Source organism: Ambystoma mexicanum, chromosome 6p (assembly GCF_040938575.1).
Source record: "Ambystoma mexicanum isolate Mex_15411 chromosome 6p, UKY_AmexF1_1, whole genome shotgun sequence".
Classification (NCBI taxonomy): Eukaryota; Metazoa; Chordata; class Amphibia; order Caudata; family Ambystomatidae; genus Ambystoma; species Ambystoma mexicanum.
Genome location: NC_090935.1, coordinates 1,125,377,045 through 1,125,390,000, shown reverse-complemented (window position 1 = coordinate 1,125,390,000; position 12,956 = coordinate 1,125,377,045).

The window sequence follows — 12,956 nt, the reverse complement described above, 5'->3', positions numbered from 1 at the left end:
TTGACATCTATCCCTACACTGCCATCTTTGTAACATCTACTGACATTTTCTGTTGGCCTGTAGGATGATGCTGGGTTCCCTTGTCTGCCTGTTTTGGATTATTTGTTGCTAGTTGTTTGTTTCTTTCCTTTCTCTCGTGTGCACCTTGAGGCCTCTGGGTTAGTGGCGCAATACAAGAACTCAGATAGATAGACAGATAGATAGTACACAGGTACTCCAGTTCCTGCAAGATATAGAGTGGCAAGAGGATTATTTAGTAGCCACGTTGGACGTAACAGCATTATACACTTCCATTGATCATCTGCTGACTATTAGGGCAATTGACTACACATATCGAGGATTCTCTGCATCATAATATTTACACTGAACAATAATGTATTTCTCTTCAATGATGCATATTATGTACAGATGAGTGGAGTTGCAATGGGGGCCAAATATGCCCCATCTCTGGCTAATCTCTTCATGACCTATTATGAGGATACTCATGTATTGGCGAACAGTGCTTTTGAACAGAATATAATTGTGTAATTACATTCATGATATTCTTATCATATGGTAGGGATAAGATAATTTCTTCAATTAATATTTAGGATACTTAAACATCAATGATTTCGGCATTACTATCACTGGGCATTGTGATTCTACCAATATAGACGTTCTTGATCTTCATATCTATATCAAAAAGGGTAAAATAGAGACTACAACATTCCGTAAGTCTACAGAAGTCAATTCTACCCTACATGCCAGCAGCTGTCACCGGAGAACCACCATCATCAATATGCCAGGGGGTGAATTTTACAGAGCACGTAGGAACTACAATGGAGAAGTGCAGTTTATAAAAGAATGTGATCAAATTTGAACAGGAATGACATGTTACAACTCACTTTGAAAACTGACTTAGATACTAAACACAGTGTGGACATTATAACACAATATTCTAAAGATGCACTGTCAAGATACACAATAATGGGAAGAGAGATCGACACTCTCCCCGAACCACAGAAGCCGAATGAAGTCGACCCTCCCACCGTGGTTGGCACAGGTACTTGATATTTATAATAGACAGGACACCACGTGGCCAGTGGGGGGAAGAGGGTTAGGGAGAGGTTGTGGACAGGGTAGGAAGGTTTAGGAACACCGGATAGAGGGTAAGGGAAAACCTAGGTTGGATAGGACAGGGGGAAGCACAGGGAAAAAACCTACTCTTATTACTAACTTGTAATACCATAACATGAAATGCTTTGATCACTTGATACCATATGCCGTAATACTGCTTGTTACCTATAAACATATACCTTGAGAACACCTTATTACATGTACCTCAATTACTCTGACATGAAACAGAAAGCATTTTAAGCAGGATGAAACATAGAATGGGAATGTTCCCATGATGAAAGACATAACACATGGCCCCCTGGGCTGGCTAATGCAACACTTACAAACAAGAACAATACTTCACATATACGTATAGCGTTTTGCCAAAAATGCACTCTTTCAGCATTAACCTAGAAATGTGCTAAGTGCTTGTTTAGTAATTTTCTCCACTTGCATAGAGTTAGCAGTCCATACCCATTGGCAGTAATGTTGGGAATAATACATACATTCACATTAGCCAGAACACAAGTTTAGTGCGTCCAAAAATGGGAGCTGCCCCAACCCTAAAAAGCCTTAAATCCTTCTGATAACGTGCTCGTGGTCAGCGTGTGCATATTCAAAAGAAATAAAGCCCTTCCCGCACTTATCTTAAGTCCAGGAGGCTCTAGAGCCTTCCCAGACGATGCTTGCAGTAGCCCGTAGCAGCCGCCGTGATAATTCCTCTCAAGGCTGCAAACCTGCTCACGCCCGCCGCCTCCGCCTTCCTGCAATTTCCATGAACGAGCGGCTCCTGACTTCTCCGACGCAGCTTCGGTCTCCGAATCCAAAATAAGCCACACCTGCCGTGTGTCATGGGCCCTTCATAAACCGTTGCTAATCAGGATCAGCTGGCCCACGCCCGCACAGCAGTAAACTACCCAGTCTCCCAAGGGCTGCTGGGAATTGTAGTCTTTTAATGTTTTAGCCCATTCTGAGCCCCCGAAACACACATCTGGCCTTATTCCTAACATGCACATATTTATATATATAAGTCGTGTTTGTTTGTGAGTTTGTATGTGACGTTTTTGGGGATGTAATTCCGCATGAACAGTGAGGTCTGGTGTCATGAATTGTGCATGGCACATACTTTATTTTCATTGCCAAATTAATGCAACTATTTATGACTCAATGGGTCATCCCATTCCCGAGATAATGAATATTTTTGTTTTTTCTGCACTGTTTTTCAGCATTATGTTTTGTGGTGTTACACTGTCAGCTACATGTCATTTGTAGAAAGTGCTCATCATCACATATCAAAGCTGAAACATGATCACCACCTGATTCATTTCTATCGCAAAATTTTGTAAAGGACAGGTACTTCAGCCTTATGACATCAAATGGAATTTTGCTACAGCTTGAAGATTACATAGTTGAATCAGTGTATTTTAATCAGGTTCCATGTTTAACAAAAAGATTAATTTCTTCTGTATTCTCTACTTTCATTAATGCTTTAATCCCATAAATATATTTTTAAAGAAATGCCACGAAAAAAGAGAGCAGTATTTAATCCCACCCGAATTAAAACAAAACATTGAAAGCTGAAACATGATCAACATTCTGAAGGAGGTAGATCTTAAGACCATGAAGCTGATAGAATTCAACATGCTTTCAGACAAACCAATGAAAGTGCTCAAGAACCTGAAGCAAGATTGACTAATCAGAGAATTTGTGTTGCTAAAAGACAAAGCAACGAAACTGCTGGACAAACTTAAACACGACTTGCTGTTAAGAGAACTAGTGCTGCTGAACAAAGAAGGAATGAAACTGCTGAAGAAACTCAAGTGAGACTTACTGATCTGAGATTTTAAAATCTGAGAATTGAAATCCCCGGTCGAAACCCAGTAGTTAAACTAGTTCTATATAAAATTGTGCAGAGACACTGATACCTTTTGTGTGTGGATTCTGATCTGAAACCTTATTTGGGGGACACGCCTACACATTTATTTTCACCCGGGCCCCGACGATTAGAAACTTACTGTGTCCCCAATTTGGAGACAATACTAAAATAAATCCAACTAAAGGAAGTGATTGGCTCAAAACGCTGAAGGGGTTCCACAAGTGTGGCACTTGTAGTATGTGTCAATATGCTCATCTGAGAATACAGATGTTTACAAGCAAGGCACTGTAATTCAGATCAATGATTTCATTAATTGCAAAACCACACATGTTGTTTATACTATCATTTGTGTGTGTAAAAAACTATGCATTGGAAGCATTATCGGACCCTTAAGAATACATATTAGAGAACATTTGTACAGTCTCAGCAGTCAGGACTTTAGGGTCCCCCTAGCACAACATTGGCAAAAATACCACCAGATTCCTGACAAGATTGGACTCAGATTTATAGGGGTTACTAAGGCCAAATATGGTAAAAGTGGGGGTAACTTGAGACACCTACTGAGACGCTTAGAATCCAAATGTATATGTTTGCTACGCAGTACCACTGAAGGTCTTAATTCAGAACATGAGATGCACATCTTCTTGTAATGGTATCCATGCTATCTATCATTGTTCTTTCGTGTTTGTCTGAAAAATGTATGCTTGTAATGTAACACATAACGTAATTCGGCGTCATGTTTCTGTGCAGACTTACAACTGTTATCATTACAAGGTCATTAAAACTGAAATATTCACTGAACAGTGGTATTTCAAATAAATTAAGTGTACTCATGAAGCACCCAAAATGCTGCATAAATCATGCCAGCACCGACTCAGTGAGTAATTCATTATAGAATATAGGCATAATCAGGTCCAATATAGAATACGGAAAGCTTGAACAGACTGAATGAATATACATAATTTAACTCAAGTAGGAACTTAAAGAGATGTATTTATAATGTGGACAGAACCGCTGAAAATTCACGGGCCTATGAGATATGCATGATGTCACGCGCAATGTGCATCTGACATCGTACACACGCACAGTAAGGAAAAACAGGAATCCAAAATGGCGCCTGCGGGTTGCCTTTCCAGATGATTCTGAATAGGACATCTGACTATTAGGTGAGTGCATAATCTGTGCAATGGTAATGGTTTGGGAGAGTGACTTCAGCCTAACCCTATATCATGATTACAAGATTAAATTGCTTTGGGTAATGTAGGTATTTCGCCAAGCATTTAACACAGGAAGTTTCTCGCGCACATTTATCTATTTTTTACTGATGAGATAATTCTATTAATTACAGACAATTACTCTTGGTAATATACCTACTGGCCAACAGTGCATGTATAGAGGAACTCGGAACACACCAGATGAAGGTAAAATAGGGACATCTCTACTGTATAGTGAGTATGGGGTTAGTGATTTCAGAACTAATACAGTGTTAACTATTAATTTATGCAGTAATTGAACATCAGCTGAGCAACCAATACGGTTGTTTCAAACCACAAGTTACAACTGTACGGGATAAGTTATTATATTTCCCTACAGCTCTGGGAGCCTATTTTCCCGGTGTAATATTTGATATCTGTTTCTTTCAATTCATATTACACAGCACCTTATTCAGTGACCAGGGTTAGTCTGTCACTAATCAACCAAATTTAGGCAATGGGCTTTTGGAGACTAGTAAATAATGGCACATGGCACCAGACAGAGCACACTTATTTTATTGATCTATCACCACACAGTAACTTCTGGTGTGGGAAAGCTTAACATACAAGTAATGGATACACAGTCGTAATCTAATGCCTGTTCATGTACCATCACTAGGGTGCTTCATGCAAGTACGGACCTGGCAAACAGTCATGTAGCAAGCTTTGAAATTTCATTTTTAGCAGAATATATTTAAGAATATATTTAAGGGATATCAAGCAGTGTTCTAATGACAAAATAAATGTACCGATCCTGCCCCTGGTATGTATTTTGTCCTTATATTTTTTCATTGTCTTTTTGTTTTTATGATTATATGTTCACCTATTTTGCTTTCTTACCAACTAATGGTTATATACTTTCTGTTGTTATTATGATTAATTGCGTCAGCCTTGAAAAAGACGTTTGTCAAAACACATGTCGGCTGAATTTACTGGAATGTCAGGATGAATTAACTTTAATGACAAGATAGTCAACAAATAAAGATTGAATTTATATATAAAAAACTCACAACGGACAATTGTGTCATGTGTATATTTTAAAACATATTCTTGGCCAAGCACAAGCCACAAGTACAAGTATGCAATAAGTTAAAGTTATAGTATTTATAATATGTTGCTGTTAAATATTGTCTAAATGCTCACCTGTTCTATATGCCCTGTTAGTTTAACAGCGAAAAGTTCTTTGTGTTTGGTGCAGTTAAAATAGAAGGCTGCTTTAATGATCCTCCTCAACATTCTGTATTTCAGAAGTTTACAACTGTTCAGTGAAGCCTGCTGATGGCATGCCGACAACTGCCCAGGTCCTTTTTTTTGTCTTTCTTCAATTAGTTTTCCGGGAGAACATTTCAATTAGGTGCCAGTTCCATTCCCAATGGATGAAGAATATACTTATACAATATGATAAAGAAATGCACATTTCATTATTTCACAGAAAAAGTATATTTACATATTTAACAACACACATCTCTTATTTAACATAAAACATGTACTAACATTGCAGTTTGTATCATAGTTAGATCTTGGCCTTGTGATTGACTTCAGGAAGGACCATGACAGCCTGATGGAAGCCTGAAAATGCACTACTGCCTCAAACGTTTTGGAACTGGTAAAACTCCCCTGCCTTGGCTTGGGCTTCAACTCTTAGATTCTCCTTCCTCCCCTTCACCATATTGTTTGAGAGGCTTGAAGTAAACATTTTGTAGTTTGAGTGCTATATAAAAAGAATAAAATAAAATAAGTGGCTTGCTTTTGTGACAATGTTCACTTGATCAGTGCCTGCTGTTGAGTATTTTATACATTTATTTCTGCATTGGATGGCAGACCCAACCTCTCTCTGAGCTGGTGATGGTGGCAAACCATTGTGTTGATTGTCAGGAAGAGAAAAAGGAGACCATTGAGAATATGCTTATGGTTTTAACAGTAGAATCTTCATGGTCGATTTCCCCATGTGGGGAGGGGGGAGGTGCTTCCTGAGGGGAACTAGAGGAAGGAGTCAGGGAAGAGGTAACCCACAGGATTTCGAAGGGGGGTAGTTCTCTAATCCAGCTACAGAAACTGAAAAAGACTCTTGGTCATGGAGAGGTTGTCGTCCAGAGTCTGATATCTTTTGGTGAGACAAACATGCTCTCTTTGTTACCCCAAAGGTACTGCTGTCCCAATTGGCTCGCATTTCCATGGATTTACCCATATTGTAGAGAGGGTATGAATGCCACATTGAGACAAGTCTCGTATGCCTCAGATGTTTCTAATGCAGCACAGGCCTACTGTAGATAGTTTCCACCTGCTAGAAAAACAATGTTGTAAAGGCCGTACAGGAAACAATGGGAGCACGTCCATGACCTTCTGGTCAGTTTATTAATCTGCAGACCTATTGCATCCAGCACCAAAATGCAACAATGATCAGCATAAGTGCTGTCAGGCAGACACAGTGGCCCTCATTACGACCCTGGCGGAAATTGAAAAACGATGGCGGAAATGCAATACCGCCATCGAATAGCGCTCGGTGCGATTATGACCCGTCACCGTAAAGTACGATGCCATTAGCGACACCGTAGTGAACGCCAACGCTAACTGCACCAAGTACGCGCACGCGTGCCATGCGAAACCGTAATTACCACCATGGCGCAACGGTACGCGAATACTGACCCTAGCGGACATTTACCTAACGCCATCAAGCATGGCGGAAAGTACCATTCCGCCATGGTGAGAAGTACGGCATCGCGAACCAACCGTAAAAGGCCCTACTGAGTGCCTGTACACCACTCCCTGGCCACATTGCACAACTCCTCATAGGTGCAATGAAGTCACACAATGCAACCAGTGAAATGTACAAGTCACCCATGCATGCCAACGAACAAATGAATGTAGGGGCTCCAAGTGCCTTGTGAGTGGCCATCCATATTTGCCATGGCACCATTGCCGTACTGATGCAGCACAGGCATGTGAAGGTTCAAGTACAGCAACATGAACTGAAATATGAGACAAACAAAAACAGGCCCCCCATCGCTTGACACCAGTGTAAGGCAACATTCAAAGCAGTATCCTGAGTGAGACAAACCAACCATCAGCATAAGCATGTACCACACAAGTTGGCAGAGTGACTGAGCAGCCAGGCTCATCTCAAGAGGGGCCAATGGGAGCTGCAGGGCACAGATGGCACGAATACAGAAGCTATTCCAATGGACATGACCTCAGTCTCCCTCCAAGAAACGCACGCAAACACAGGCACCTGTGACCAGCCATATTCTGATAATCACATCATTCCACCAATCCACCTGGCTGACCGGCATCTGTTACACAAAAGCTAATCCCCCGCCCCTGAGCATGACATCATTAAAACAGTCATAATGGCAGCCCCTATCCCTGACCTCACTGGGCTCCGTAGGCAAACGCGCCCAGTACAGTACCACGCAACTATACTCAGAAGCCGGAACCCAATGCAGATCTTCTCACAATACATCGCTCCACAAATAGGAATATGCTACATTACTTGCAAAGAATAACGCTACACGGTCAATATCATAATAGAAATTTAATGCACAACAAAATCACCAAGTCCATACAGCTATTAGGTCATGAACTCCAAAATATATTTCATTATTGTGGGCTGCATCCGCAATAAATGACCAGCTTCTTCTTGTGTGACGCCCTGTTCCTTCATGGTACACAGGGGCTACATTCACGTTCAAAAAGGCAACATGGAAGCGCCTACAACCGCAGGGCCGTCCCATTAGGTAGGCACTAGTCCAGCTGAAAGGTCGATATGTTGCTCCTAGCCACTAGTACTGCGTAAGGGCATGTGGCCCATTGGTGATCGTCCCATAAGATCGTAATGGTGCTCCACTGATTAACACGAAGCAGCAGGTGTTGGGAGTAAAAGCCATCTGCAGGAGTGGCATACAGATGGCAGCGGCAAAAGGGGAGGAGATACCTGTCACCCAAATGAAATGAAAAAGAATAGTATGGGCATCAGAACTTCATTTGAATTACTCACTTCAATGATCACACTAAATCCACAGCCAAATGCATGCTAGCCCACTCAAAAGGATTATTCCCACCCAAAAATCACTTGCGAATCATAACTATATAAATCGAGGTGAAAACACTATTACAAACGAGTCTTTGTGTGCATGCGTCTGTTAAAACAGAATCCATTAGATGGGATTAGTAACGTGCATAGACACAAGTGTTTGAAGGCGCGTCGAGACAGGGAGGGTTCAACAAGGGCAGATAGACGATGGTCCCACTATGGCAGCCCTGCATCACATAGCGCAGGGGAAGTGGATAGATTCCAAAAAGCCCTGTACATGGCAAACTCTCTATTAAATCATCTGTCCATGCATCCATACATCATTCCCTCATCCCGGTATGAAAACGCCTGATTATTTACTCACATAACATGTGAAATTTCCATTGAGTCTGTGCGTAATGCAGTCTGCAAAATCCACTGTGCTCCAGCCCGGAATTCCAGTGTTGTGAAGTAACATGTATTTGGGAACGTCCTGCCTTATCGTCCACTACGCTATTGCGCATCCCATACTATTCATATCAATCATTGCATTCTCGCCATGGCCCCTGTCCGAAGGACATTAAACAATGGAACTTTATATCTGCAGTCAGACCTGTGGGCGTCTCCTCGCCGCTAGCTGAAAACCGAAAGCGCTGTCCTTCGAATTCCTCATTTGCAACATCACGTCGAAAAGGCATCTGTGACCGCTTGAAATCACAAATCCATCCATGTAGTGCGGCAGTGTGTGAAAATGGCAACTGGCTTCACTCACAAATGGGACGCCCCGCCCGTCGGTGAACCTCGGTACAGTGCTGCATGAGGGTCCACCGTTAATCGAGTACTACATTCCACTGACCCTTCACAAGTTTGTTCGCGACTGCAAAGATAGTATGTGAAACAATGGGACCATAGCAGAATGAACATATGAACCAATATTTCACTGCCATCGGGATTAAATACATGATTGTAATAGCAAGATGCCATGCGTCGAATTGCAGCGTTGTGTGCGGGACGTGCTCGCCCAAAGGGGATTGCAGCTTGCACAGGTGGAATGAATCACCACAGGTGGAGGCTATACAGCCTGAAAACACATAAATTGCACACCCAACCCCCTCCCACAACCACACCCACTCCAAAATGCTACCGGCAGGACTAGCGATGTTGGCCCTGGGGGACCTGATAGCACTGCAAGTACTCCAACTTCAAGAAGAAGACGAACACTAACTACTACAACAACCGGCCGCACAGAGGAGACGCAGGAGGAGGAGGAGGGCAAGGCAGGGCCAGCAAGGCCCACCAGCACAGCCACTACCACCACGCAGGCAGCCCGCAATCCCACGCCTCCGAGCACATCCGTTCAACCTCACTGATGAGCAGATCCACACCCTCTACCGTTTGGACCGGGACACCATAACCGCCATTGTGGACATGACACACGCTGACCTTGTCAGCATGATAGATAGCCCAACCGCCATCCCACCCCTACTGAAGGTGGTGTCTGTACTCCACTTCCTGGCCACAGGCACCTACCAGCACACAGTCGGACAGTTGCATGGCATTTCACAGCCACAGTTGTCACGGACACTATTGCACGTGCTCGATGCCCTCCTGAAGCACGCAGACGACTACATCTCTCTACCACGCTCGGAGCAGGAAATTACGAACACAAAAGTGGGATTCCATGCACTTGCCGGCATACCGGGTTGCATTGGTGCCATCGACTGCACCCATGTGGAATTGGTTGTCCCACATGCCATGGAGGCCCAGTACCGCAACCGAAAACAATATCATTCTCTTAATGTACAAATGGTGTGTGACTCCAACAGGATCATTACACATTGTTGTGCCCGATTTCCTGGATCAACCCATGATTCTATGGTCTTGAGGAACTCTACAATACCACGCTACATGGAGCGACACGCAGGGAACAGATCCTGGCTACTCGGTGAGTCTCATTTCATGCATGATAATGTGGGGTATGTGATGCGGCAATGACCTGGCAGGAAGGGGGTGGTGCGTACGTAGCAATGTCATTCCACAAACATCCTTTATTGTCCACATACAGGTGATGCCGGGTATCCACTGAAGAGATGGCTCCTTACACCACTCCGGAACCCACAGAACCAGCATGAGGAGGACTACAACCATGCCCACTCACGTACCCGTGTAGTCATAGAACAGGCATTCGGCCTACTGAAGGGTCGTTTCCGCTGCTTCAGCAGGTCTGGCGGGGCACTCCTGTACCGCCATGAGAAGGTTGCAAAGATGGTCATGGCATGTGTCATGCTACACAACATGTGCGTACGTAGAAATGTGCCCATGCCCCCTGACGCAGAACTGCAAGCACCTGAAGATGGTCATGATGAGGGTGGGGATGTGGCAGCACCTCAAGGAGTCCGCGAGGCACAGGAGGGCCGTGAAATTCGTCAGATTCTCATAGATTCATAATTCTAGCACTCACGCTTGGTGGCTGATACATGGACACCGGACTTGTGGCACTGTGTGTGTCTGGAACATGCACAATATGGACTGTACGCCTATAAAGGCCTCGTACACAAAGATCAATGTCCACACATCTCATTGGATGATTGTGAAATGTTTATAGCATATGTGAAATTATGTTACACACCCCATCGACCCGCCACCCAAGTAAGCCCAACACACCCCCTCCACCCTCCTACCTCCCCCCCGAACACCAGTGTCCAAAGATGCTCATTGTCAGTGGGCAGACGCTATTGCAAGCCCCCTCTCCGGGTATCAGGGGCACCCCTGCCTGTGGAGCGCAGGTTCCTCCCAGATCTACGTTGGGGGCTGCCCTGGACGGAACTTGCAACGGATGATGTCTCTGCCTGCTCACGTCCATGCATGTCCCTAAGGGTTTGTGAGAGCTCAGTGAGCACACGGCGCACAGCGGCAAGTTCAGCACATACGTCTTTGGACGTCGCATGCAGTTCCCCCCTCAGGCTCTCGGTGCTTCTCTCCATTTGTACTCTCAGGCTCTCGGTGCTTCTCTCCATTTGTACCCTCAGGCTCTCGGTGCTTCTCTCCATTTGTGCCCTTAGTGTCTCTGTACTTCTCTCCATTTCTGCCCTAAGTGTCTCAGTAGATGTTTCTATGGCTGCCTTAGTACCCCCACATTCATCAGCATGGTCCTTGAGGAGCGTGGCCAGTTGCTGCTGTTGCACGATCACCTGGTCGAGGGACTGTTGCCTCTGCTGTGCCATGGCCATGTGCGGTGGTGTCACAGAGGGGCTGATCACCTCATGTTGCCTTGCCACAGGGCTTGTGGGGGATGGCCAGTCGTCGTCTTGTGGGTGCCCCTGCGTGGTATCCTCATAGTGTACGGGATGAAACAAACAGGGGGATTGAGACAGGTCATGGATGGATCCTACATCGACATCACCGTTTTCTGTGTCGGAGCATGCTGCCATTAATGCAGTGTCACCTATGGTGCTGCTGCCACCAGAAGCAGTGCCTTCTGTGGCATCCATTGGGGGGACCTATGGTGGTGCTGTTGTGGGCATGCTGGCTGCTGGGGTGCCTGTTGAAGTCCCCTCCTGTGTGCTGCCACTTGATTTGTGCTGCTGCCGTGTCTTGATCCGTGCAGCTGAGGTGGAGGGTCTTTGGCCGTTGGTCTTGGCCCTCTTTGCAGGTGTCCTGGTAGGGGTGTCCTGGAGCTCGTCGTTTGAATCGGACCCTGTGGTGGAGTAAAGGAGGGCGAGCGTTATTGATGGGTCTGTGGAAATTGGAATGGCAATGTATCACATGCATTGGGGTGGTACCTGAGGGTGATTTGGGTCAGGGCCTTGGAGGTGGTTTCATTTTTGTGTGGATTGAGGATGCAGTTGTTTTGCAGCCTGCAGTTAGGGTGTGCCTGCTGCACGTGTAGAGGGTGTTTTTAGGATTTTTAATTATTTATGTATTTAATGTGACTTTTAAAGTGCGCTATCAGGCCAATGTATGTGGACGTTCTCCTGGACATGTGTTTCTGTTGCACTATGTGGACACATGGTACTTCACATGATTGGACATTGTGGATTTAGCATTGTTTTATTTGGCCCACCTACCTGATTCTTCGGATGTCTGCACTCCTTTCTCCATCCCTCCGACTCCCTCTATACTCTCCATTCCAATGGTGGAGGCACAGATTTCTTCCCAGGGGGTCAACTTGATGGGTGATTCCGATCCTCCCCCGGTAGCTGTGGCAATGTTACGGTTGGCGGATAGTATGCTCCGTACGCGTATCCGCAAGTCGTCCCATCGCTTTCTGCATTGCTGTGGGTTGCGGGGTGCGGTCCCCACCGCACTTACCCGCTGTGCCACCAGGGCCCATATGGCCTTCTTGTTCGCAAGTGCCGTCCTGGTCATTTGCGTCGAGAAGACGACGGCAGCATTCTCCTGGAGGGTCTCTGTGAGCACGGTGAGTTCCTCACGGGAGAAGTGGACCTGCCGCTTGCGGTCGCACGCTTTTTTCGCTACTTTTCCCATTTTTATTGTTTTCACTAGGGTGGATGACGGGTTGGGATGTGTCTCAGGGTAGTATTTTTAATGGTTGTGTGGGAATTCTGATTTTATAGGTGTACGGCGTGCTGTTTCCCGTTCCGGGACCATGTTTTTACTTCCGTTTCCGTATATTTACGGTCACCGTATTTTCCGATTGCCGCTCATTACGGTGACCGCTATGATGGGTGGCGGAATTGCACCTAGGGCGCCGTACGACGGC